The sequence below is a fragment of the Nuphar pumila genome, chromosome 9 (genome assembly GCF_984573655.1).
Source record: "Nuphar pumila chromosome 9, dmNupPumi1.hap1.1, whole genome shotgun sequence".
Lineage (NCBI taxonomy): Eukaryota > Viridiplantae > Streptophyta > Magnoliopsida > Nymphaeales > Nymphaeaceae > Nuphar > Nuphar pumila.
Window position 1 is genome coordinate 113,369,258 of NC_143257.1, and position 25,901 is coordinate 113,395,158.

At 35.9% G+C, this 25,901-nt stretch overlaps 2 long non-coding RNA genes across 2 annotated transcripts in view; both read left to right on the forward strand.

Annotated features, from left to right (window-relative positions):
* Positions 1-25,901, forward strand: part of LOC149828924 (uncharacterized) — a 197,234-nt gene that overhangs the window by 36,477 nt on the left and 134,856 nt on the right. The window lies entirely within an intron of this gene.
* On the forward strand, positions 14,947-15,366 carry LOC149828925 (uncharacterized). Its single transcript, XR_016434089.1, has 2 exons — positions 14,947-15,070; positions 15,147-15,366. It is a non-coding gene; the product is annotated as an uncharacterized LOC149828925 (long non-coding RNA).

The window sequence follows — 25,901 nt, forward strand, 5'->3', positions numbered from 1 at the left end:
ATTTGGAGTTGTAAATTTGATTATATATGTTGTAATAGCTAGATTTGAATGAGAATTTATATTTCCTGTCTTAGATAGAATGAATGAGCATTGTAAACATCATAAAATGCTTATTTTCATGCATTTTTGCCTTTATTTCTCATTTTTTCACAATGGTGAAACACGAATGGCACGTGCACCATTTCGTAAGAGGTAATTAATCCTAAGTTGATGATTTACATCAATGGCCATAGTCAGGATGTAAACAAGACTTAGTATTTTTATCTTTTATAAAATAACACTGGATCCACACTGGATCCTTTTCAAAAATCATCATATTTTCTTTAAATACTTTTCTCTTTTATCAGAATTTAATCTAAAATTAATTCAATATATATACCAATGGCCATAGTCAGGATATATTGAGAGTTAATTTCATTTTAAAATTCTATAAAAGCACCAAAAAGGTATTTTATTCTTCATTTGAATTTAGATATGATTATTATATAATGCATTCAATGACCATAGTCAGGAGTGTATTATATCATTAATCTTACTTAAATTCATTTAAAGAATGGAATATGATTTTCAAATCCAATTTCAAAATTATTTAAAATTCATTCATCATTTAGGATAGAATTGCATCATATTTTCAAAATTCTTTTTAAAAAACCCAAGTGATTTTGAACATCTTTCTTCAAACTTCTATTTCAAATCCCAATTCTATCTCAATTTCAAAGTCCAATTTGACTTTGGAATTTCAAAATCATTTTATATTCAAACTCCAAAATTTCAATCAAAATCCAATTTCAAAGTTCAATTTAAACTTTGAAGTTTCTGATTCATCTTCTGATTCAAAATCAAGTTTTCTTCAAAATTTCAAAATCAAAGTTGAGATTGATTCTGAATCTCAAAACTTGACCCTTCTTAAATCCTAAAATTCAATCTGGGTTTTCAAAAACTCAAATCCATCTTCAGAAGTCCCATTTGGACTTTCAGAATACAAATCCAAAGCTAGATCCCAATTAAAACTTGGATACAATTCTACCTTTGGATCTTAGACTTCAGATCCAATTCCATTTTAGGATCTAGAACCCACTTCTACTTTGGATCTCAGGCTTCAGATCCGATTCCATTTTAGGGTCCAGAATCCAACTTCACTTTGGATCTCAGACTCCAGATCCAAATCCATTTTAGAATCCAGAACTCAATTCTACTTTGGATCTCAGACTTCAGATCCAATTTCATTTTAGGATCCAGAGTCCAACTTCACTTTGGATCTCAGACTTCAGATCCAAATTTCATCCTGGATTCCAAATCTAGGATCCAATTCCGTTTAAAATTCAGAATCCAATTTCATCTTGGACCCCAGAGTTCAAATCCAATTCTTAAAACCAATTCCATTTCATTCCAGATTTCAAATCCAGTTCCCATTTTCGGATCCTAAATCCAGAATTCAATTTAGAATCCAGACTTTGGATTCAAATTTCATCTTGAAATCCAACTTTCAAATCAATTCTATTTATATTTTCCACATTTCATTCTGATTTTAAACTTCAAAAATTAGAATTCAATTCCATTTTTATCTCTATTCTGATTCAAAGTCCATTTATGACTTTGAAATTTCCTTTCTTCTCCTTTTTTCAGAATCATTCCTTTCAAAGTCCAGATTTATTCTCAAACTCTGATTATTCTAAAAACTTAGAACTTTAAATCTTAAGTTCTAAAGTTAGAAATCATTTCTTCATTCCCTTATCAAATTCATCTCGAAAACACTTGAAAAATTTCAAATCATTTTCAAAAAGAGCATACATCTTTGCATTTGCACAAGCATGATTCTTTGTGCATCTAGACTTAGAATAAATTCTTAGATAATTTTTTAGCAAAAGCAAAAGGCATGAATTCGACCCTTGGTTCGATTACCCTTGGTAAAGGCACCAGGAACGATCGAACCTCGTACCGACGAGCGGATCCCGTCTCCCAGTTTTCTCGCAAATATTTCAAAACGGAGGCGAGTTATTTTCTCAAATATTTTCAAATTAAGGTCAAGTGAGACCCCGCAAAAGAATTCCTCTTCTCTCCTTTTCTTTTCTTTTCTCTTCTCTCTTTTTTTCTGCCTTTTATTTTTCTCCCTTCAAAAAGGAGGAAATAAAAGGTTGGAAAGGAAAAGAGAAGGAAGAGAGAGAATGTCACGAGAGGAAAAATTTTGCGATGATCACACATATGCAAATAAATAAACATTCATTTGTATGTCATTCTGATGCACACACAAAAAAATAACATATTTTTCATACATATGCTATGATCACATACGTAGGCATCACCTCAGACATGTCTATGCATATACCTCTATTGCATACACACATAATGAATATTTTCATTCATCGTTTTGCATGCCGCAATTATACACACACATATCATCATTAATTGTATTGTATGCCATAATTGCATATATATACACATAAATATCATTTACCTTTCTCTAAATGACCAGTCCTAAGCAGATATCTTCTAATGCATGCAAGCTGTCTTATATAGTTTAATTCTAATGCATACATCAATTCATTCTATTCCATTTCATACATTATATTTATACATACATATGTCAGTTACATACATAAACACTATAACATAAAAATTAAGCATATGCTTTTATTGCATGCACGCACAAATAAATAATAATTTGTGTGTTGATCCTACACACATAATTAATAACATAAGCATTCACATATATACCTCAATTGCATAAGCGCTCATAACATCACACAAGTATTTGTACATATGATACAATTGTATATGTATGTGTCACCTATCAACAATAGTTATACATTCGCGCGTACGACACAATTGCATACATATAGTTCACATCAATAAATATTTATATGTATGTACAATGTAATACATACCCATTTTAACACGTATTTGTATATATGCCAAACTTTTATACGTACATATTACCTCAACATTTGTATGTATACAATATTGATATACACATGCAAGCATATCAAACATTAGTATGTATATCATACCGATATACACATGCATCACATCAATCTTTCATATGTATCCTTCAATTGCATTCACACGTACTACATATTGATAATCAGTTATTTGCAAACCACCCCAATTCTATTTTCTTATACGTATGACATGATTGCATACATACAGGTCGCATCACATAAGTATATGCAAATGCCTTAATGACATATGTGTACAATTATACACTTGTATGTATGTCATCCCAACACACTCACACACATATAGAACATTCACTTTTAGTATTCTTACCTACAAGACACACAATTTTATATAATTTATTTTATTGTGTGACATTTATCTGCAACATAAAATACTTTTAAAAGTTCTGAATTTCCTTATTCTATAATTATAATTTTTAGTTCGTCAAATCTCTCAACACCGGTTAGTTGATTAATATAATTATATATAATTATAAACCCCAAGATGCCTTTTTTGGGATTTATATATTTTGTGAGAAGTTAGGGTAGAGCTTGCTCTATATCCACACGATTATCTTAAAGATGTAGTAAGGAACCGAGAAACCATACCTTTCTAGTCATGTCCTTCACTTCAGGAATTTTTCTAACTTAGCATGAACTCGGGTGGCATATCGACCACTCAAAGTGGTCTAAGATAACTACGAGGCGACTGTGGCATGATTCTCGAGGCAACTTCGACAATGGCAATGGTACGATAGTGGTAACGGTTTGCTGTCAGCATAAGTGGGGCCCACCCAACCCGATGAGAATGGTTGCAACAGCTTTAGAGGTGTGGTAGCAACGATTGCACACGTAGTAGTCATCCAGCAAAACCGATAGGAGGAGGGGGCAGTCCAGGTGCCCTCGATTGGGAGGAAACCCCGGTGAAATGGGGGGTTCGGCTGGCAGAGGATCCCTCATTCGGTAGCTGACGGTTGGTCAACGACTGCAAGGTGGATGGACAAAGGAGGCTGGCTACAGTGGTGGCTGGATGGGGGAAGGACCGACGAACAAAGAGGAGGCTAGCTAGGGTTCAGGTGACCTCGGTAGGAAGGAGCCCCGGCAGAGGGTGGCCCTGACAGAAGGTGGTACCGGCAAATAGATGCAGCAGAGGGGGGTGTTCGACAGAGGGGAGCTCTGTCAAGCAAAGAGGAGGCTCCTGATGCTGAGGGGCTCCGATCAATAGAGGGTGGTTGGCGGGAGAAAACCCCTACTGAATGAAAGTGGTTTCGACTAGCAGAGAACCCCAGCTAACAAGGGGTTTTTAGCTGTCAGAAGGTGGTGGTCGTGGGAGGCCCGACGTTAGTGCTGGTGGGGGTTGGTGGCAGTGGTTTGACCTCGTGAATGAGAGTGACAGAGGGAGAGAGTTGGGGAAACATGAGAGAGAAGGGGAAAGCACAAGAGGTAAAAGAGAGATGCAAGAAGGAGGAGAGAGAGAGGGGGAGAGATAAGAGAGAGAGGTGGTGGGAGGAGAGAGTGAGAGAGGGACATAGAGAGTACATTCAAGAAAGGGGGAAGGGGGTCTGTCAAGGGTGAGTGAAGAGAGAGAGAGGGAAGGGCGGGGGGAAAAAAGGGGGTCCCTTCATTGGGAAAACCCAAAACCTTCCCTCCTCTTCTTATTTCACCCCTCGTTCCTCTCTTTCTTTTGTACTTGCCCTTATGGGCTTTGGGTTATTTAGATCTTGATTCAAACCCAAGTCATGCTCATCTGTTTCAATAGAACGGGGTTTTTGGATTCTTGGTCAATCCGAATTTCGTATGGATCAATTCTATGGAGTATGTATTGCTTCATCTTCTGTTTAGACCAGATATTGAGTCTGGTTCGTTCTAACCCACATCGAACCTGGACTCGATGAGTTTAAGTCGCTTTTAGATTCAAACTTACGTAATCATACATAAAAATTCTGAATTTATATATTTAAAAATTTTCGAGTGTTAAATTCATTCTAATACATATATATATATATATATATATATATATATATATATATATATATATATATATATATATATATAGAGAGAGAGAGAGAGAGAGAGAGAGAGAGAGACTAGAATATGAAAACCGGAAATATGGGCATTTCCAAATGCCTTTTTTTTGTAAATCCAACTCTGTGGATGTGGTTGGCGTGGTGAATTTGCTAGGAATCAACCATTCAATCATGTATTTTTATGAAAAATGTGATTTTTGATTGATTGGATATTTATGAATATTATAATCCATTGATTTTAAAGTCTTAAAAAAATCTCATTTATGTATCAAAATTGGATGATTCGAGAATGGGTTCTTATAAAACCAAACATGTAGATCACATCTGTATGGCTATATTCAAGATAAATGAACAAAAAATTGATAAAAATCGTGTTTCATACACTAGTTCTTATATTCTAGTGACTATATATACGAGTCACTAGAATATGAGAACTAAAAATATGGGTATTTCAAATACTTTTTTTTTGGCAAATCCAACCATGTGGATGTGCTTGTCATGGTGAATTTGCTAAGAATCAACCATTGGACCGTGCATTTTGGATGAAAATGTGATTTTTGAATGCTTGAATATTTATGGAGATTATGAGCCATTGATTTTAAAGCCTTAAAAAAATCTGGTTTATACATCAAAATCTAAATATTATATAAAATGGATTTTTTAGTGAAATATTATTAAAAAATAATAAAATAATATTTTATAATATTAAAGTAATGTCCATAAGTGTCATTGTCGCGTCATGTGTCATAGAGTGTCAGACTCGTTTCACACAAGACATGCGCTCCTAAATGGTGTTTCATTAATGACATAGATTTTCAAGTTCTTGGCGCAGGCGGGCATATGAGAGTATCAATTGGTTGTCTGTTTTGACCAAATTTGACTTTATGAATGTATTTAACATCATCAACATAGTACTTATCAACCTTTGGAGTGAAATTTTTGTTGTAAAATAAGAGTTTTTAATGGTTAAAAGTTGAGGACATTGTAAGTATTCAACCCCAAAAAATCATATACACTTGGGAAAACATGATCAAAGTTTCTACTAAATCAAACATGAATATCAAATATGAAGGATCATATGTGAAAAAAGGAAAATAAAATAAAAATAAATACAATTTTCTACTATGGGGTTCCTTACCCATCAGGGTTATATATGACTGTCAGTGGACCAGGGCGGGGGCGGGGGCGGGGGCAAGGGCAGGGGACAAGGTCTCCATCCCTGTCCCGTCTCAAAATTCTGCCCTCCACCACCCCCTCCATCCTTGCATGGTTTTTTATTTTAACATCCATCCCCGCGTCATGTGCTCTATCTCTGTCCAAATGGGGTTACGGGAAATGGGACCATGTTTTCCCTTGGTCACTACCGTCCCTAAAGGAGAGAAGGATTTACTAACGGAGATAGAGAACGGGATGGGGCGAGGGAAAGAGTAAGCCCATCCCTGCCTCCATCCCGCACGGGTTTTGATTTTAACCTCCATCTCTGCCTCCATCCCCATTTCATGTCCTCCATCTTCTGTCCAAACGGGGCGAGGCGCCGGTCCCTAATGATGGTGGCACACATTACACTATATAGGGAAAGTATTTGATACTCTTATGCTTAAGCAACCCTTAGTTGGAACTCATAAAGATGCTATTTTGACCAAATCTGACTCAATGATGCGTTCAACATGGTCAAAATAGTAGAAAACGCCCCTTGGATTGTATTTTCTTAATGTAAAAAATATGGTTTAAAAATTTGGCACATTAAATGTCATTGATTTTCTAACCTTCCTAAAATTAGAGTACACATTGATAAAACATAATTAAAGGGTCAGTTTCTACTAAACCAAACATGCACATCACGTTTAGGGGGTTCCCCAGGATAGCAAACATTACCCCATAATAATCTGGCTTATGTGCACAAGTCATTCTAGTATACTCTTACACTCACATGCAATTTATGCATACAATTATACATTCATTTTCACTAAAGTCTACCATTTGGCTCACGAATAATTATATATGCACAAAAATTTCAGTATATAATTATATGTACCTGTACTTATGTGCACAAGTCATTCTAGTGTACTCTTACACTCACATGCAATTTATGCATACAATTATACATTTATTTCACTAAAGTCTACCATTTGGCTCACAAATAGCACATGCATATAATTATGCATAATATTCATACAAGTATACTATCCTGCTCTCCTAGCAATTTGTGCATTTCATTATACACATTTATTTTATCTTATTACTCCATGATGCATAAGAGATTAGTGATTACAGTGTAACTTATGTAACCCATACATCATCCCATAATGATGTAACCATACAATTCACCCATACACTACACACATACCTTTATGTGTACAACAATAAACTATTTAAGCATGTTTTCATACGTATATTGAACATACTATGCATGCATACCTTTATACGTATAGGAGCATACAAATTACGCACACCCATCCATAATTAAACACACAACCTGCACAAACTTTTATACACATAAGACATTCAAACATATATAATCATAAACACTTGTATTGACGCAGTCACTTATGCGTATAGGTTATCCGAACACACACTCATACTTCTACACAAGATCTGTATAAATCTACGTATATCATTATTTATAGATCTTAACACACAACACAAACATACATCAATGCGTGCAGCAAAAATAATTTATGCGTACGAGTAACCTAAGCATATGTTTAGGTCAAAATCACTCAAGCATACCGTTATGCAATTGATCTCAAACAAGCATACAAGCATAATAACATTCTATTCAACATACAATTACGCTCATATGAAATTCAAACACGCAATCAATCTACTCACTTGAAATTCACTTACATTATAGAGCAAAGGTGAGGAAAGGGAGAAAAAGAAAGAGGAAAAAGAGAGAAAAGAGAAGAAATTAGGATGTTAATGCATGAATATTTCTTTTATTACTCTGGAGCACCACTCTTAATAATTTTATGGGTACTTAATCCTCGCAAGGGGGTTTTTATTTAACAATTTATATTTTTTATATTTTAATCCGAGAGATGGCAAAAGACTTGCACCAAAGTCTAAAATACGTCGTCACGTCATCCCTTGGATTGGAACATCGTAGATGCACTACTATAGCTCAACTCCGACACAATTTCAGAATATGAATCCCCTTAGACCACTATGGTAAGAAAAATGTTTACATTTGACCTGACATGACAACTTCAGTCTACGTTTGCCGGAAGAACTAAGGCTACATTCATAATTTTTCACATGATCGGTGTTGGCGCAGGTTAACATTTGACCTACTTGCTCAACCTCAATAGTACGAGCAACTTTCTTAGAGTGACACACATATGCGCAACTTTCTTATCTTTCGATAACTTTTTCTCAATACATGCATTTCATAAAGAATGCACACAACCAAATATTATCACATCAGTAGGTGCACTCGAATCAATACCTAAACATCTCATGCTACTCAATCATGTATTTCATGAATATCATATTTGTCATAATTGAAAATTAGAAAATAAATAACATAAATTTTTACAACAATCAAACACTTGGGTTAATACCCATAATTTATGTCATTCATCTATGCATCATATCACATATCATTCTTCAAACTTGTGAGTGTTAAGACAAATAGCAAAAACTTGCATTTGAACAAATCATTCAAATCTATACTCAAAAATCCATAACATCAAAAACCATCACCATACATTTTTCAAATAGCCAATTATCAAACTCGAATAAGAAATCTTGTATTTGAATCCATCATATGGGTCAATGCCTATCACTTTCACATATGAAAATATACGATGCACTAAACCACACGAATAGCAAAACTTTCACATTCAATGAAATCATTGAGTTGATACCCATCACTTTCGCATTTAAAAGTATACAAGAAGAAACACATTGCATTTATGACCTACCATTTACCATATTCGCAAATGTTAAACACAAACAACGAAACATCACATTGGTAGGGACCATTTGAGGTAAATACACTAAACTTCACAATGTCTAATATAAATAACACAAACATTTGTATGTAAACATCAGTTGTATATGAACATGTCATATATCAACATTTGGTATATACAAACCATCCAAGCATATGTACCTCGTGAATATTTTCGTTCACTCTACTTTATCAACAACACGAGCTTAATTAATGGCAACATACCAACAAAATTAAGCATTAGGGACCTCACCTGAGCGAAAGCGCATGCATACATTATCTTACCCTAGGAACCACTTTGCAAAGGTAATAGACCCAACAAAGACTCGACTTCTAGAAATGAATACAATAAAAATATACATATCAAGTGCACACACACAATATAATTCTCGTATATATATATATATATATATATATATATATATATATATATATATATATATATATATATATATATATTGTAATTGCATACGTACGCATCATCATATACATAATCATATGTATGCCTATATTGCATATGCAAATAAATAAACATTCATTTGTATGCCGTTCTGATGCACAAAAAAAAAAACATATTTTTCATACCTATGCTATGATCACATACGTAGGCATCACCTCACACATGTCTATGCATATACCTCTATTGCATACGCGCATAATGAATATTTTCATTCATCATTTCGTATGTTGCAGTTATATACACACACATATCATCATTAATTGTGTTGTATGCTATAATTGCATATATACACATAAATATCATTTACCTTTCTCTAAATGACATGTCCTAAGCAGATATCTTCTAATGCATGCAAGATGTCTTATATAGTTCAATTCTAATGCATACATCAATTCATTCTATTTCATTTCACACATTATATTTATACATACATATGTCACTTACATACATAAACATTATATCATAAAAATTAAACATATGCCTCTATTGCATGCACGCACAAATAAATAATAATTTGTGTGTTGATCCTACACACATAATTAATAACATAAGCATTCACACGTATACCTCAATTGCATAAGCACTCATAACATCACACAAGTATTTTTACATATGATACAATTGTATATGTATGTGTCACCTATCAACAATAGTTATACATTCGTGTGTACGACACAATTGCATACATATAGTTCACATCAATAAATATTTATATGTATGTACAATGTAATACATACCCATTTTAACACGTATTTGTATATATGCCAAACTTTTATACGTACATATTACCTCAACATTTGTATGTATACAATACTGATATACACATGCAAGCATATCAAACATTTGTACGTATATCATACCGATATACACATGCATCACATCAAGCTTTCATATGTATCCTTCAATTGCATTCACACATACTGCATATCGATAATCAGTTATTTGCAAACCACCCCAATTCTATTTTCTTATACGTAACAATTGCATACGTACAGGTCGCATCACATAAGTATATGCAAATGCCTTAATGACATATGTGTATAATTATACACTTGTACGTATGTCATCTCAACACACTCACACACATTGAACATTCACTTTTAGTATTCTTACACGCACAAAACACAATTTTATATAATTTGTTTTATCTTGTAATGTATGACATTTATTGTGCAACATAAAATACTTTTAAAAGTTCTTAGTTACCTTATTCTACAATTATAATTTTTAGTTCGCCAAATCTCTCAACACTGGTTAGTTGATTAAAATAATTATATATAATTATAAACCCCAAGATGCCTTTTTTGGGATTTGTATATTTTGTCGAAAGTTAGGGTAGAGCTTGCTCTATATCCACACAATTATCCTAAAGATGTAGTAAGGAACCGAGAAACCATACCTTTCTGGTCATGTCCTTCACTTCAGGAATTTTTCAAACTTAGCATGAACTCGGGTGGCATATCAACCACACGAGCGATCGAAGACAACTACGAGGCGACTGTGCCATGATTCTCGAGGCAGCTTCGACAATGGCAATGGTACGATAGTGGTAACGGTTTGCTGCCAGCATAAGTGGGGCCCACCCAACCCGATGAGAATGGTTGCAACAACTTTAGAGGTGTGGTAGCTAGGGGTGGAAAAATCTGACACGACCCGCCAACCCGCTTCTTATGAGGGTTCGGGTTTGGCTTAAATGGGTTCGTGTCGTAAACGGGTCGACCCGCCTAACCCGCTTATTAAACGGGTCGGGTTCGTGTTAGGGGTATGTCAACCCGCCAACCCGTCTGACCCGTTTAATAAACGGGTTAGGCGGACGGGTCAACCCGTTTACCCAAACCTGACCCTCTTGCCAACCCATTTACCCATTTACTCGAACCCGACCTGCCAACCCGTTTACCCGATCCCGACCCGCCAACCCGTTTACCCGACCCCGACCCCGACCCCGACCCGCCCGCCAACCCGTTTACCTGGCTCGACCCATTTATTAAACAGGTTAACCGTGTCGTGTCGGGTTACCCGTTTAATAAATGGGTCGGGTTCGTGTTTGCCACAGCCTACCCGTTTAATAAATGGGTCGGGTTCGTGTTGAGGTATGCTGACCCGCCGACCCTCCAACCCGCCAACCCGCCAACCCGACCCAATTACCACCCCTAGTGGTAGCAACGATTGCAGACCTCTAGTCAGCCAGCAAAATTGATAGGAGGAGGGGGCAGTCCAGGTGCCCTCGGTTGGGAGGAAACCTCTGTGAAGTGGGGGGTTCAGCTGGCAGAGGATCCCTTGTGTTCGGTAGCCGACGGTTGGTCAACGACTGCAAGGTGGCTGGACAAAGGAGGCTGGCTACAATGGTGGCTGGATAGGGGAAGGACCGACGAACAAAGAGGAGGCTAGCTAGGGTTCAGGTGACCTCGGTAGGAAGGGGCTCCGACAGAGGGTGGCTCTGACAGAAGGTGGTCCCGACAAATAGACAATAAAATATGCACCCTAAGACTACACCAACTACATTTCATACTCTTTTTTTTTTATTGGTTGTTGCTTCATCAATAAAATATTTTTTATTTATTTATAATTTTAAATATTTTTTATAATTTTTTTAGGTTTAAAAAAAATTAAAGCTTTATGCCTGGCCTCAAATTTTGGTGGAGCACCTAGCTAAGCCTCAACAATTTTCACAACACTCGATTTGTCTAATCATAAGCAAATTGTGTTTAATAATATATACAACCGACTGAAATGACCAATGTATCCATAAAAGTAATGGCATTTTTTAGAATACATAACCTTTTGGGCCAAGTTGATCCTTGATTTTAGAGAGAAACATAATGTCAAATACTTTTGAAAAAACATTAAAAAAATGTGTATTTTTTACAAAGTTGATTAGACCTCAAAAAAGTGATCATGAAATGTTAAATAGGTTAAAAGTGCTTCTGCTTCTAAGGATATTTTAATATTTTAAATTAGTTAAATGTTACCAATGTTAAATTCAATTAGTTTAATATTAAATAAACCCTTATCTATATAAATATTGAGTAAATCTCTCAAGTCATATATATATATATATATATATATATATATATATATATATATATATATATATATATATATATATATATATATATATATATATATATATATATATATATATATATATATATATAGTGGTAGCTGCACAGCCCTTAAGTGCGCAGCTACCAACGGAATGCCTCTGGCCATCCATCACTGAGTGTGATGGACGACCCCAAAAAAATGCAAAAATGAGGCAAAACCATGCTAAAAACGCTAAAGTGCATTATTTATGGATGGTCAGGGCAATTGTGTAGGTAGCTGCATACTTAAGAGTTGCCTAGTTACCACTTTATATATATATATATATATATATATATATATATATATATATATATATATATATATATATATATATATATATATATATATATATATATATATATATATATATATATATATATGAGTTTATATTTGGTACAATCGATTGTACTTACAATCTAATTTGAATATCACATTGAGTTGTTTTCTCACAATCTAACCTCACAGATGCATTCAACATACTTGATTCAGTAGGAATAGACTTAGTTCATGTTTTTTCAATGAAAAAATATATTTTTATTAATTGCAAAAAATCTATGCTTAGGCATTGATTTTTGGATTGCTGAAAAAAACTGTATACAAATCCTTATTTATTAAAAACATGATTTTATTAGACCAGAAAGAAAGTACATAATATGGACTAAAAGCCCTTATTTATTACTTAGGGGTAGGCACAAGGCCGTAATTTGCTAGGAACAAAATGTAGACTTTTAAGACATGGACCAAGTGACTAGTTCATCACTATCGGTACTGAGACCCAGTGCATGCCACACAGCTTGCGAGCCGTCCACTATGTTGTTTATTCGGACCAAACCCTATAGGGTCTGGGTATGGTGACAAATAAGAAGGCCCGATTAAGACCTGGGTCTGATTGATACATGGACCTAGGTATAGTTTGTGAAATTTTATACCGGACCCTGGCCCGACTCGAGTTTCGATTAATGCCTGCAAAATTTTAATGTAAAAATGATAAAAAAATATTATTTCATTGGGTATGATCCGGGTCTGATTCATGTAGTTTTTATCGGGTCTGGTTATGGTTTCTCTTATAGTATACCCGATTAGACTCAAGTCCAAACCCATACCATACCCAAAAATTTAGTTGATGTAACTTCATCAAGTGAAAAAAAAAATCAGTTCATCATGAAGATGGAAATTGTTGATCTATAGTGGTCTACGGATATGGACCAACACTGACAAACTAGGTCAAGGTCGAAGTCCCTTGTCACCTACAAGGACAAGTTTTTTCTTTATTTTTATTTTTGTTGCAAAACCTCTTCTTGTTATGTTATATTTAATATAAGTTTTTCTTTTTCTTTTGATTTTGATTTTTGTTCTAGCTGGAGAAACTAGCAACCTTGTCCACCAACTAGGGTTGTCAACCGGTCACGAACGGTACCCAACCCTATAGGGTTTGAGTATGGTGATAAATAAAAAGACCTGATTAAGACTTGTGTCTGGACTTGAAGGTCCGATTAATACATAGATCTGGGTATTGATTGTGAAATTTTATTTCAAACTCGGGACCGGCCTGAGTTCAGATTAAGACCCACAATTTTTCAATGTAAAAATAAAAAAAAAATATTATTTTACTGGGTCTGGCCCGAGTTTTGTTCATGTAGTTCTTATCAGGTCCGAGTTTTGTTCATGTTGTTAAAATAAGATCTGAACCTATAATCCGATCTGGTTCAGATTTATGCAGTTGTTTTTTCTTTTCTTCTCCTACATCAGATCCAAATAAATTATTTGTTGGTTGATCTTTACTCGGATCAGTGTTAAATCCTACCCCTTAGTATTTTTACGTGGCGTTTCCGCTTTACCAGATTCAGTATTGATATATACATAAAGCTCGGATCCAGATTCAACTAGGGCTGTCAATGGGTCGGGTGCCCAAACCCATCCGGGTGTACCTGAAGTGCCCAAATAACAAAGTGCTGGGCTCAATTTTTTCCGGGTCATATTAACGAAATCCCAAACCCAAATCCAAATCCATATAATTTCAGAAATTTATTTTGTACTTAAAATACACATAAAACAGCTGGGTCGGGTCGGGTAACCAAACCCATCAGGGTGTACCTGAAGTGCCCAAATAACAAAGTGTTGGACTCGAGTTTTTCTGGGTCACGTTTATGAAATCCAAAATCCATATAATTTCAGAAATTTATTTTTTACTTGAAATGCACATAAAACAGTTGGGTCGGGAACTCGGCAAAAATCTGGGTCGGGTTGCTACCTGGCAAAAATCATAACCCAAACCCGACCCGACCCGACCCGACCGGCCCGGCCTATCATATTTCGATCTCCAGTCTCATCTACAGAAAGAGGGGCTTTGACTGAACCGTATCATACTTGGATCTGAATCAACGTGCCAAGCGAGTCCCAATCCAGACCCGATTAAATCCTACATTTGGATCCGATTCCTACTCGCGTATGAAAGCAGGTCTGATCCATATCCTATTTCCGAAAGGAACCGACCCTTTTCTCTTGGCAGCTGGGGTTCTTTCTTTTCCCTGCCCTATATTCGCTTGCAGAAGACGCTCACCGATCGTCTCTGAGGGAGATAGATAGGAGGAAGAAGATGAGGGCTAAGGTGAGTATATGTTCTTCTCCGTTGCCTCTCTGATTTAGATCTTCTTTCATCTTATTGTTGGGTTCTCCTCTTCTAGGGCATTCTGAACCTAGAAGGTAGTGAAGATCGGTTTCTCATCATTTTACTGCTTCTGTGCCGGAGATCTTTTATGGTCGATTGGTTGCTAGGATTTTTTCTTTTTAGGATTCTTTTGTGAATCCTACCAACCATAATTTTTGCGATTTTAATGCTGTTCATGTGTATGTTGACGAGGATAGTCAGGATCGATATCTCGATTTTGTTAGTTGCTTCTGTGATATAGATCTTTTGCGCCTCGTGGTTATTAGGCTTTCTTCCAAGGTTTTATTTTTATTTTTTTCCCCGGATAGAAACCCTAATCTAGGCGTCTCTTCTCACAAGCCCTAAAAATGACTGGAGGTCAATTTCTCATCTTTTCTTTGCCTCTGCGATCGGAATCCTTTGGAATTTGGATCACTTGATTATTGGGGTTTTTTTGCGGAGATTATGGACTCTAAATTGAAGTGTTTTCTTATGTTGGGCTGGTACTAATTGGCTACGATCATCAGGATCGGTTTCTCGTCTTATTGATCGCTTCTGTGCTCGGGAGCCCTTATGTTTCGTGGTTAGTAATTTGGGTATTTGAGTTGTAAATGCACCGAAGTTGGATATCTTATCCTTGTTTACTTCTACGATTGGAATCCTGTAGGCTGCTTGGTTATTAGGGCTTCTTATAGGGGTTTCACAGACCGTATCAACCCTAGTTTATGTGTTTCTTATGTTGAGAAAGTGCAAGCTGGTTAGGATCGTTAGGGGTCCTTTAGGTATGGTGGTTTTAGGCTTTCATCTATGGTTTTTGCGGCCCCTAAACACCCTATTTGAAATCTTCATTTATTGGTTGCTTTCTAAAGGCTTACCGAGCTCTAGAAAACCTTAATTCGTATTTTGAACTTTAAGGCCGTTGATTATATGGTTTATTACTGTAACTTTTCACGCTTTACATTTTCTGTTGTTTCATCTTCCTGGGAGGTTGTTCATTCGTTGTTGTTCCCCCTTTAATCTTGGTTTGTGTAGATTCGGCACGGTCTGGTCTGGTCTGAAGGCCTTCATTCCTCTTTTTGCCGTCTTTCTTTTGCTTTAGCTCATTTTGATTGTAGTTTTTTTTTAGCCCCCTTTAGCATGAAAATGATAGTAGGGGGTCGAGACTTTATGTGTCTGTGTTGATGCAGTGGAAGAAGAAAGCGCATGAGGCGTCTCAAGAGGAAGCGCGCATGAGGCGTCTCACGTTAAGAGTTGCCTAGTTACCACTTATATATATATATATATATATATATATATATATATATATATATATATATATAGAGAGAGAGAGAGAGAGAGAGAGAGAGAGAGAGAGAGAGTTTATATTTGGTACAACATGCTTGATTTAGCAGGAATAGACTTATTTCATGTTTTTTCAATGAAAAAATATATTTTTATTAATTGCAAAAAATCTATGCTTAGGCATTGATTTTTGGATTGCTGAAAAAACCTCAATACAAATCCTTATTTATTAAAAACATGATTTTATTAGACCAGAAAGAAAGTACATAATATGGACTAAAAGCCCTTATTTATTCGGACCAAACCCTATAGGGTCTGGGTATGGTGACAAATAAGAAGGCCCGATTAAGACCTGGGTCTGATTAATACATGGACCTAGGTATAGTTTGTGAAATTTTATACCGGACCCTGGCCCGACTCGAGTTTCGATTAATACCTGCAAAATTTTAATGTAAAAATGATAAAAAAATATTATTTTATTGGGCATGATCCGGGTCTGATTCATGTAGTTTTTATCGGGTCTGGTTATGGTTTCTCTTATAGTATACCCGATTAGACTCAAGTCCAAACCCATACCATACCCAAAAATTTAGTTGATGTAACTTCATCAAGTGAAAAAAAAATCAGTTCATCATGAAGATGGAAATTGTTGATCTATAGTGGTCTACGGATATGGACCAACACTGACAAACTAGGTCAAGGTCGAAGTCCCTTGTCCTAAAGGGCAAGTTTTTTGTTTATTTTTTATTTTTGTTGCAAAACCTCTTCTTGTTATGTTATATTTAATATAAGTTTTTCTTTTTCTTTTGATTTTGATATTTGTTCTAGCTGGAGAAACTAGCAACCTTGTCCACCACCTAGGGTTGTCAACCGGTCACGAACGGTACCAAACCCTATAGGGTTTGAGTATGGTGATAAATAAAAAGACCTGATTAAGACTTGGGTCTGGACTTGAAGGTCCGATTAATACATAGATCTGGGTATAGATTGTGAAATTTTATATCAAACTCGGGACCGGCCTGAGTTCAGATTAAGACCCACAATTTTTCAATGTAAAAATAATAAAAAAATATTATTTTACTGGGTCTGGCCCGAGTCTTGTTCATGTAGTTCTTATCAGGTCCAGGTATGGTTCCTCTTATAGTGGGTCCGATTAAACCCAGGTCCGGACCCGATACCATACGAAAAAATCGAGGTCGGTTCGACCTGGGCCTGAACCAAACCTCACCCATTGACACCCCTAGTACCCGACCCTTGGTAAATACTCTTGTGGCTCTTGCTGTGTATGTGCAAAAAAATAATCCCATATTGATGAGAAAGAGTGGAAGGGCCGTAGCAAGATGTATTATAAATGGATCTCCCACCCACTCGGATCCGAATAACTACTATTCCTAAGGGCTTTAGAAGCAGCATTAAATGTTTTACTTTCATTTTTTTGAGTGTTTTTTTTAGTCAATTTTAGATAGGACTTAGTTGATTCGGTCAAACTATTGGTAAAACCTGGTTGTTTTTATCTCTGGACATAGTTCAGGGGCTCATGATATCTACTAGAGCTCATACGAACCAAGTGGAATGCTGTATAGGGTATGGTTTGACCCGGACCCAACTCGAACCAAACCCTCTAGGGTCAGGGTTTGGTGATAAATAAGAAGGTCCGATTAGAATCTGGATTGAACCCAAAGGGTCTGATTAATATATGGAGCCGAGTAAGATTTTTGAAATTTCATATCTGACCCATGCCCAACCTGAGTTATGACTAAGATCCACAAATTTTCAATGCAAGAAAGATAAAAAATACTATTTTACCAGGTACAGCCTAGGTCTGGTTCATGTAATCCTTATAGAATCTGGGTATGGTTTTTCTTATGATGGGTCCGATTGGATCCATGTTGTGCCATCATTCAAATCAGGTCTAGGTTTGGTTCTGCGTGAATCCTAACCAAACCCGTCCTTCAGCTTGCCTTTTTTTTTACTGTTATTTAACGAAAGTCATTGCGCAATAAAATATTCATTTTTTCTGTAGATGAGATTTTGGTGGGATACCCAACCGAATCTGAATCCACTTAGTCCCATTCAATAGAACATATAAAATCTGAATTCGAACTGGATCTAATCCAACGAACGACCCGAATCTGAACGCACATAAGATTTATCAATTTAGAAAGTTGGGTACAAATTTGGCATTATAATTTTTTATTTTAACTGTGAGTTAATTTGCGTCTAGAATCTAAAAACTAATTACATGGATCAATTCAGTAAAAAATACCTACATCTTGATCCAATCTGAATTGTCTAAATCCCTAAAGCAGAGGGCACCGTACCAAAACTGCTTTGAATGGGTAATGTGTGGGCCACACTCAGCCACAGTGAAAAACGTTTTTATCGGCAATTCCTCGTTTTTCAAAAAGTCACGAGAAATTGAAAAAAAAATCCATAAATCACACATTTTTTTGGCAAAATCTCAACAATAAAAAATAAATAAAAATCCATAAATCACACTTTTATAATTTTCATTAAAAAAATATATAAAAAAGACAGAGGTTTTATCGTCTGACTAGATTGTTCATACTTGAGTGGGGTAGCATACTTACTCTTTTGACTTTGTCAAACTCCCCCATTTAAGTGGCACATGGGTTGCGTCAAAAGTGTTATTTATGATAAACGCTAACCAATCCCCGACTTTTCAAACTTGCCAATGAAATGCAGATGGCCTTGTGTCTGGTATGGTTATAATTTTGCCTATGAGATGGAGGCGGAGATGAAGGTTAAAATCAAAATCTGTGTGTGTGTGTGTGTGTGTGTGTGTGTGTGTGGGGGGGGGGGGGGGGGGGGGGGGGGGTTGAGACAGGGTGGGAGTGGAGACCATGTCCTCCCACCTCTGCCCCGATCCACTGTCATCCCTATATTCAAGCTCTCTTGTTCAAGGGCTGACCCAATCTCAACCTTATAGCCAGCCTCAATTAAATGAACTGAGATCCAACTGACTCACTTATATATATATATATATATATATATATATATATATATATATATATATATATATATATATATATTTTTTAAACTGAAAATAATATAACTATGTATAGTGATTGGGTTTTTGAGTTTTCCTAGTAGTGTGGTTAAATGAAAACATTTCTAGCTGTTGTTACTAGTATTCAGATAACGATGTATATTTTTTCAGTGGCATAACAAGGCTATATTATGATATAATATGTTTCTGGGTTTTATTTAGGCATAGAGTATGAAATAATTGGCTTTCTTTTCATAACAATTTGATCTAATGCAAGTTTCACTATAAACAAGTCATAATAAAAAAAAATGTTGATGATTCAGATAACCAAATATCACCTCTAGATATGACTTTTTGAACGTCTTTATCCTTTCAGTTTGAACTCATCTTTACCTTTTCGGCTTGAACCCTTCTATACACTTACAAATAGGCACATCTTTTATTGTGTGGCGTGTTACTAAGAGCTTGTTTGATAGCTTGTCTAGGATTGGATGGACAAAACACACATTTTGTCTCTTCTCCAACAACTATACTAAGTCCAATATTTGTTTTGACTATACACAAACTTTATGTTTCAAATGTTCATTGTTTGATTACGATTGCGAACAACTTAGACAGACATGGATAATGGGTTAAATTACTTCATTTTAAACCATACTACTTGATCTCCTCACCGTTATCCATGAATTTAGACCTTGTATATGGATCTCGAATTTGATTCAAATATGAAAAAAAAAAAACCTTATGTAAAACAATTACACAAGCCATATTTTTTATATACAAATATATTTTTTGTATTGGATCCAATTATGAATGTGTGTCAAAAATCATAAGCAAATGTATGTCAAAAATCATAGATTTTTTTCTCCAATATAGATCTCAAATTAGATCTGAATACAAAAATAGTATAAAACTTATGTAAAAAAAAACCATAAACATTTTTTTCGATATCCCAATGTTGTAATTGGTATCATACTGGATCCAATTATGAATGTGATTAAAATCATGATTTTTTATCCCTAATATGAAACTCAAATTGGATCTAAATACCAAAACAATATAAAACTTATGTAAAACAAATATGCAACCATTCAAAAATCAACTTATTCATATATATGTTTATTTAATTCATTAAAAAATCAACATGCTCATAAATAAATTCATTCTATTTATTAAAAAATCAACTTGTTTATGCATATATTCATTCAAGAATCAACTTCTTCATATAAACATTCATTTCATTCACTAAAAAATCAACTTGTTTATACATACATTCATTCAAGAATCAAACATACATTCATTTTATTCATAAAAAAATCAACCTACTCATACATACATTCAATCCATTCATTCAAAAATCAACCTGCTTATACATACATTCATTCAAAAATCAACCTGCTTATACATACATTCATTCAAAAATCAACTTGTTCATAAATACATTCATTCAATGCATGTAAACATTAATATTAGGACCTAAACCTAAAAAATAACCTAAAGATCCAAGAATAAGCAATGATACCGCCAATGCCAATTCAAATGGTGGCTTCTTCTTTTGCTTGGTAGCTTCCTGAAAGATTTCAAGCAATTTAATATGATAAAGAGGTTTTGTTTAACAACAACAAAAAAGAGCAAGTTAGCAAAACAAGAATGAGTTAGACTACCTCCTCAAATCAAAAGATTGTGAAACAATAAATTTGTTTTAGAAGAAAGCTGGATACCACCGGATTGAGATTTCAAGCACAAAAAAGAAGGCTAATCAAGCATGAATGAGATGCATCTGTGCAGAAGTTGAACTGTCCTGATGGAAAGACGACTGGTCTAATGGCTTTCACATCTGCGCAGAAGCTAAGTTGTTCTGATGTCCATGTAGTTCTGTCCATCCTGAAAGAAGGCTAGTCCTACAATACACAAGATCATCGCATGTTGAATCCTTTCTCGTTGTGCTCGGGATAGGGAATCGACCTCTTCATATGCCCCATAATGGCGATATAATTTGAATAAATCCACATATCGGTTGCCATAAAGCTCAATCGGTGGTTAGGATCTACGTTCGATTAGTCGGGCTAGAGCATCTCGGGGATCAAGTCATTTGACATTGACGAGGAACTGTTGCTTTAATGGATCTTCTGGTTGTCCAATTGACTCAAGCAGACCCATGATCTCTGAAAATTCGTCTAGTAGTAGAGTTATCTCTCTGCACGGGAACCAGAAGGTAGAAGTATGCAAATTTCACTGCTCTGCCAAGGCTTGAATCAGTTTTTCATTGATAGCCTGCTTTCCAACTGTTGCTGCTAGCTCCAGTCCGCAGTCACTCATATGGTCTGGGAACATACGAGAGAATGTTCTGGACCAAGAATAGTACCACTGGGGAAAGAAAGGTCTGGTGTTGAGAATCTGATGCTCGGGAAGACCTTGCCGCACCTCATAGGAGATGTGGCCCTCGGGAAAGACAGAATCAAGATGATTTGATGCCATCTGGACATGCTAGAAAATATAAAGAAGAAATTAGGGCAATACTTGTAAAAAATATACGGTTTTTGAAAAAGAATGCAGGCAAGATCAAGATGAGGCTAGAAATTCGAGATCCTAAAGAAAGGAAGGAAGGAAAAATCGCCTGAATCTTTTGAAGAAAAATAAAAGATTTTGAAAAAAATTGTCCAGGGTTTACAAAAAAATTGTTGAAAAATAATACAAAAAGAAAATTAAAAAGGAAAATAAAAAGAAATAACATTCAATCACATCTTGCACAAACAAGTATGCGCATACAACATTCCCTAAAAGGCTGACTCTAAATGCACAAGTTTTGAAATAGTGTATAGGACCCTAACACTAACTCTAGGCTTGGGTCAGCTGTGTCCAATTATGCTATGCCAATATACTCGAGCCGAAACCCGATATACGTGGCATAAAAATATCATCTCAAATTCTAAGCTCATGTTTTCCAACATCCTTAAGCACCTACTGATATACTTTGAACTATAACCCTTGGTACGTGGTAGGGGAGGGTCGACCCAAATAGGTGTCCCAGTTGTGAGGCTTGGTCCTGAACTATAGTTCTAGAAGAAAGGCCAGCAATGTGGTGGCCAGGTAAAAGTAGGTAGGGTTGTTTTTGAAAATTGATCACATGCAAGAAAACAGAAGGCTTTAATGACCTAAAGAAAGGAATTTTTGAAAAACTTTAAGAAGCAAACAATGTTTTCAACCAAATCCTAGATTGATGAGGGTTGTATGAGACCTAAGTCTAAGTGAGCATGAATAATGCTTCCTCAATAGGTCCAATCAAACCAGGCCTAAGTTTACATGAAATCCATGTTAGCTGGGCTTGAGTCTAGGCTCCTAGGTTCGCATAAAATAAAGCTGACATTATAGAACACGATTTTGATAAGTTGAACAGAGCAAAGCACAAGATAAATCAAGAGAAGACAAGTCTCATCACGGTCGCCAAACCTGTTATTGTTGCAAAATTTTTGGTTTGATTTTGCAAGTCAAACTGATCGGTTTGAAAACGATTTTGAAAGATAACTTGCCTCCGTTTTAAAATGCGGGATAATTTCAAAGAATGGGACTCGCATGTCAGTACGAGGTTCAACTATTCTTGGCGCTATAACCAGGGGTAATTGAACCAATGATCAATCTCATGCTTTGCTTTGTTGAACTTGTCTAAATCGATCTTCTATTTCCTAGATGCACAGAGAATCAGGCATGTACTATAAACTTAGAAAAAAAGAGGTTGAAAACATGATATATGCTTCGAATATTTGAAAATACTTGAAAAATGAAAAATGATTAGAAAATCGTGAGCCAGACTTTGAAAGATTTTTGGAAGAGAGAAAACCTTGAAAATTGTGAATTGGACTTGGAACATTGAAAATTTCTTAAAATTGGATATTTTGAGAAAATCAATTTTTGAGAAAGGACTCAGGAGATGATGCTGACTAAGTTATACGATGCATGATTGTGGTTTTGGAAAAGCATGTTTGGAAAAAGAAAATTCGAAAAATCATTGAGAAATTCTCTTTGTTTTCAGAAATCGAATTCACATAAAAATAAATGGGTTTTATGTGTCTTATAGAACTCAAATAAGATGAATTCTCCACATATACTTGACTATGGCCACAAATATGTATTGAATTGACTCCATTGACTCCCATTATGATGGTTTTCGAAAAAATATTTGTGAAAGAGCTTGTGAAATATGCTATAATTTTTTAAGACAGTGTAAGAGTGTAGTCCGACTGTAACTTAAGGGAGAATGATAAATCTGGGTATCTTTCATATCCTCACTATGGCCACAGATATGACGCCAACTGAGTTTATTAAGCCCCCAGAAGAAGGTGCATGTGTCATTCGTGTCGACCACAGTTGTAACACCCCAGAATTTCAACTTGTAATTACGAATATGCTTAATGAAAGCCTTTCAAAATTCAGAGTTTTCATATAAAGATTTTAGAGAAAGCGAAATTTCTTTTAAGAAGAAAACAAGTTGATACTTTTGAGCGCGTTAGCATAAAATCTAGCAAAAACATTTGTAACAAAATAACTAGTGGGCAAAAAGTATATTTTACTGATAAACACTTCAGTTTGTACAAAGTTAGGGATTTTCTTTCCTTGAAAGAAAAAGTCCAAAACCCAAAACAAGGAACCAGGATGCCAGAAAGAAGAGTGAGGCCTCAATCCATGTTGCACCGCACCATCGGTTGTAGGGAGAACCTACTCGTCACCAATGCCTATAAAATGGGTCAGTTTCACAAAAAATTGGTAGGTGCATAAAAAGAACAGGAATAACAACAATTAATTTAAAGCATGCTCATATCTAAGCAGGCAGATCTATATGATAAAAAATGATTTGATAGGCAAAGAGCAAGTAACTAGCCATAATTATAACAAAGCTAACTATAAGAAGTTATAACAGAACTAACCATGCATACCATCAACTATCACAAGTAGCAAGGTAAAACAGGTAGCCAAGTTCAAGAGCAAAGAACTATCGTAACATCACCAAAGTGCAAGTCTAACTGCAGTGTGAGCAGATTATATTTTGTTTTGATTATTAGCTGGCCATTGTGGGTACGCATAAGGCACGAAACGTAGAAACAATTGAGATCGATTCGAGGATCCATTATGCTATGTATTTTATCATACCCTGAATGAATGATTGAGTCTGCTCCTAAGGAGATGACTAGTGACCAAGAGAGTAAGTCCCCAAAGGCATTCAAAGGCCTATGGATGCATCCAACTTCTGCAGAAGTGTCATGCGACTACCACCTAGGATAATTATGGTAGCCCCCTTTTCCCCTAACTCTGATGTCTGGGGAAAAGTGAGTCATTGCTCGAAATAGTCATTAATGGTCTATCCATCGAAATTTTTGTATTATTCATCCTCTCTCTTGATGAACCGTTTCGAACGAGCATGACGGGGGTTTTTCTTTACTGTTGCCTCGTTCTACATGCCCTGGTCTATTAGACCCACTCGAGCATCTTGCTTGTGAAGGCGCATGATTACCATTTAGTGAATGTCGACAATTATATCTTATTGCACACCAGGAGGTTTATTCACCTCTCATGCTACTCATCGTAGTACCACACAATGTCACTGCCAAAGGACGCGACTACGATGATAGCTAAGGGCCACTCAAAAGTACTCAAAACAAGCTCAATCATGTCAGCATTCTCGAGAAAATCCAAAGTCCCCATAAGGCATGTTTTCTCAAGATCAGAACATCAGTACCTGATTTCGCATTCCCTCGAAAGGAGCGAACCTTGATATGCATGCACTTGCATCCTGCGAGGTTAAATATTGCAAGCAAACATAAGAGGCCAAATCTTCACATCTCAAGCAATCAAAACCCAAAAGCAACAGAGGCAAGGGTATATCAGCAATATATAGCGCAAGCAAGAAGTAAAGTAGTAATAAGCGTAAATATAAGCAAGACATAAACAAAGTTGGGGCGCATAAAGCGTGGGATGACAGAAGGTAAAATGCTGAAAAGTAAATAGCCATGGTGCATAAAGTGCGGGGTAACAAAAAGTAAAGTGCTGGAAAGTAAATAGAACAAAGATCGCGAAATCGCGTCCTCGAGTTAAAAGACAGAAATCAAAAGCCTGGGCACATAAAGCGCGGCGACAACAAAAAAAATAAAGTGCCAAAAAGTGAAGAGGACAAGGATCGTGAAACCGCATCCTTGAGTTAAAAGACATATGTATATAATTTATATGTATACATATATAATGGTCTTGTTTAATTATCTTTTCTTTATTTTAGTCTTGTTGATTCAAGGTCCTCTCACACAACTTTCCCCTACCTCGGAGGGTTGTGGGTTCTCGTACGCCTGTGGGCGCAGGTGCGAATGACCTCGGACCACGGGGCACGAGCGCGCTCTGTCGTGCAACCTGCAAGCGCAAAAAGGTTAGTATGCAAACCCAAATGCCAAAAACATGTCCGATAACACCGGCAGTGGTACCGGACCACAAGGGTAGGCAGGGAGCTCAGCTCCCTGC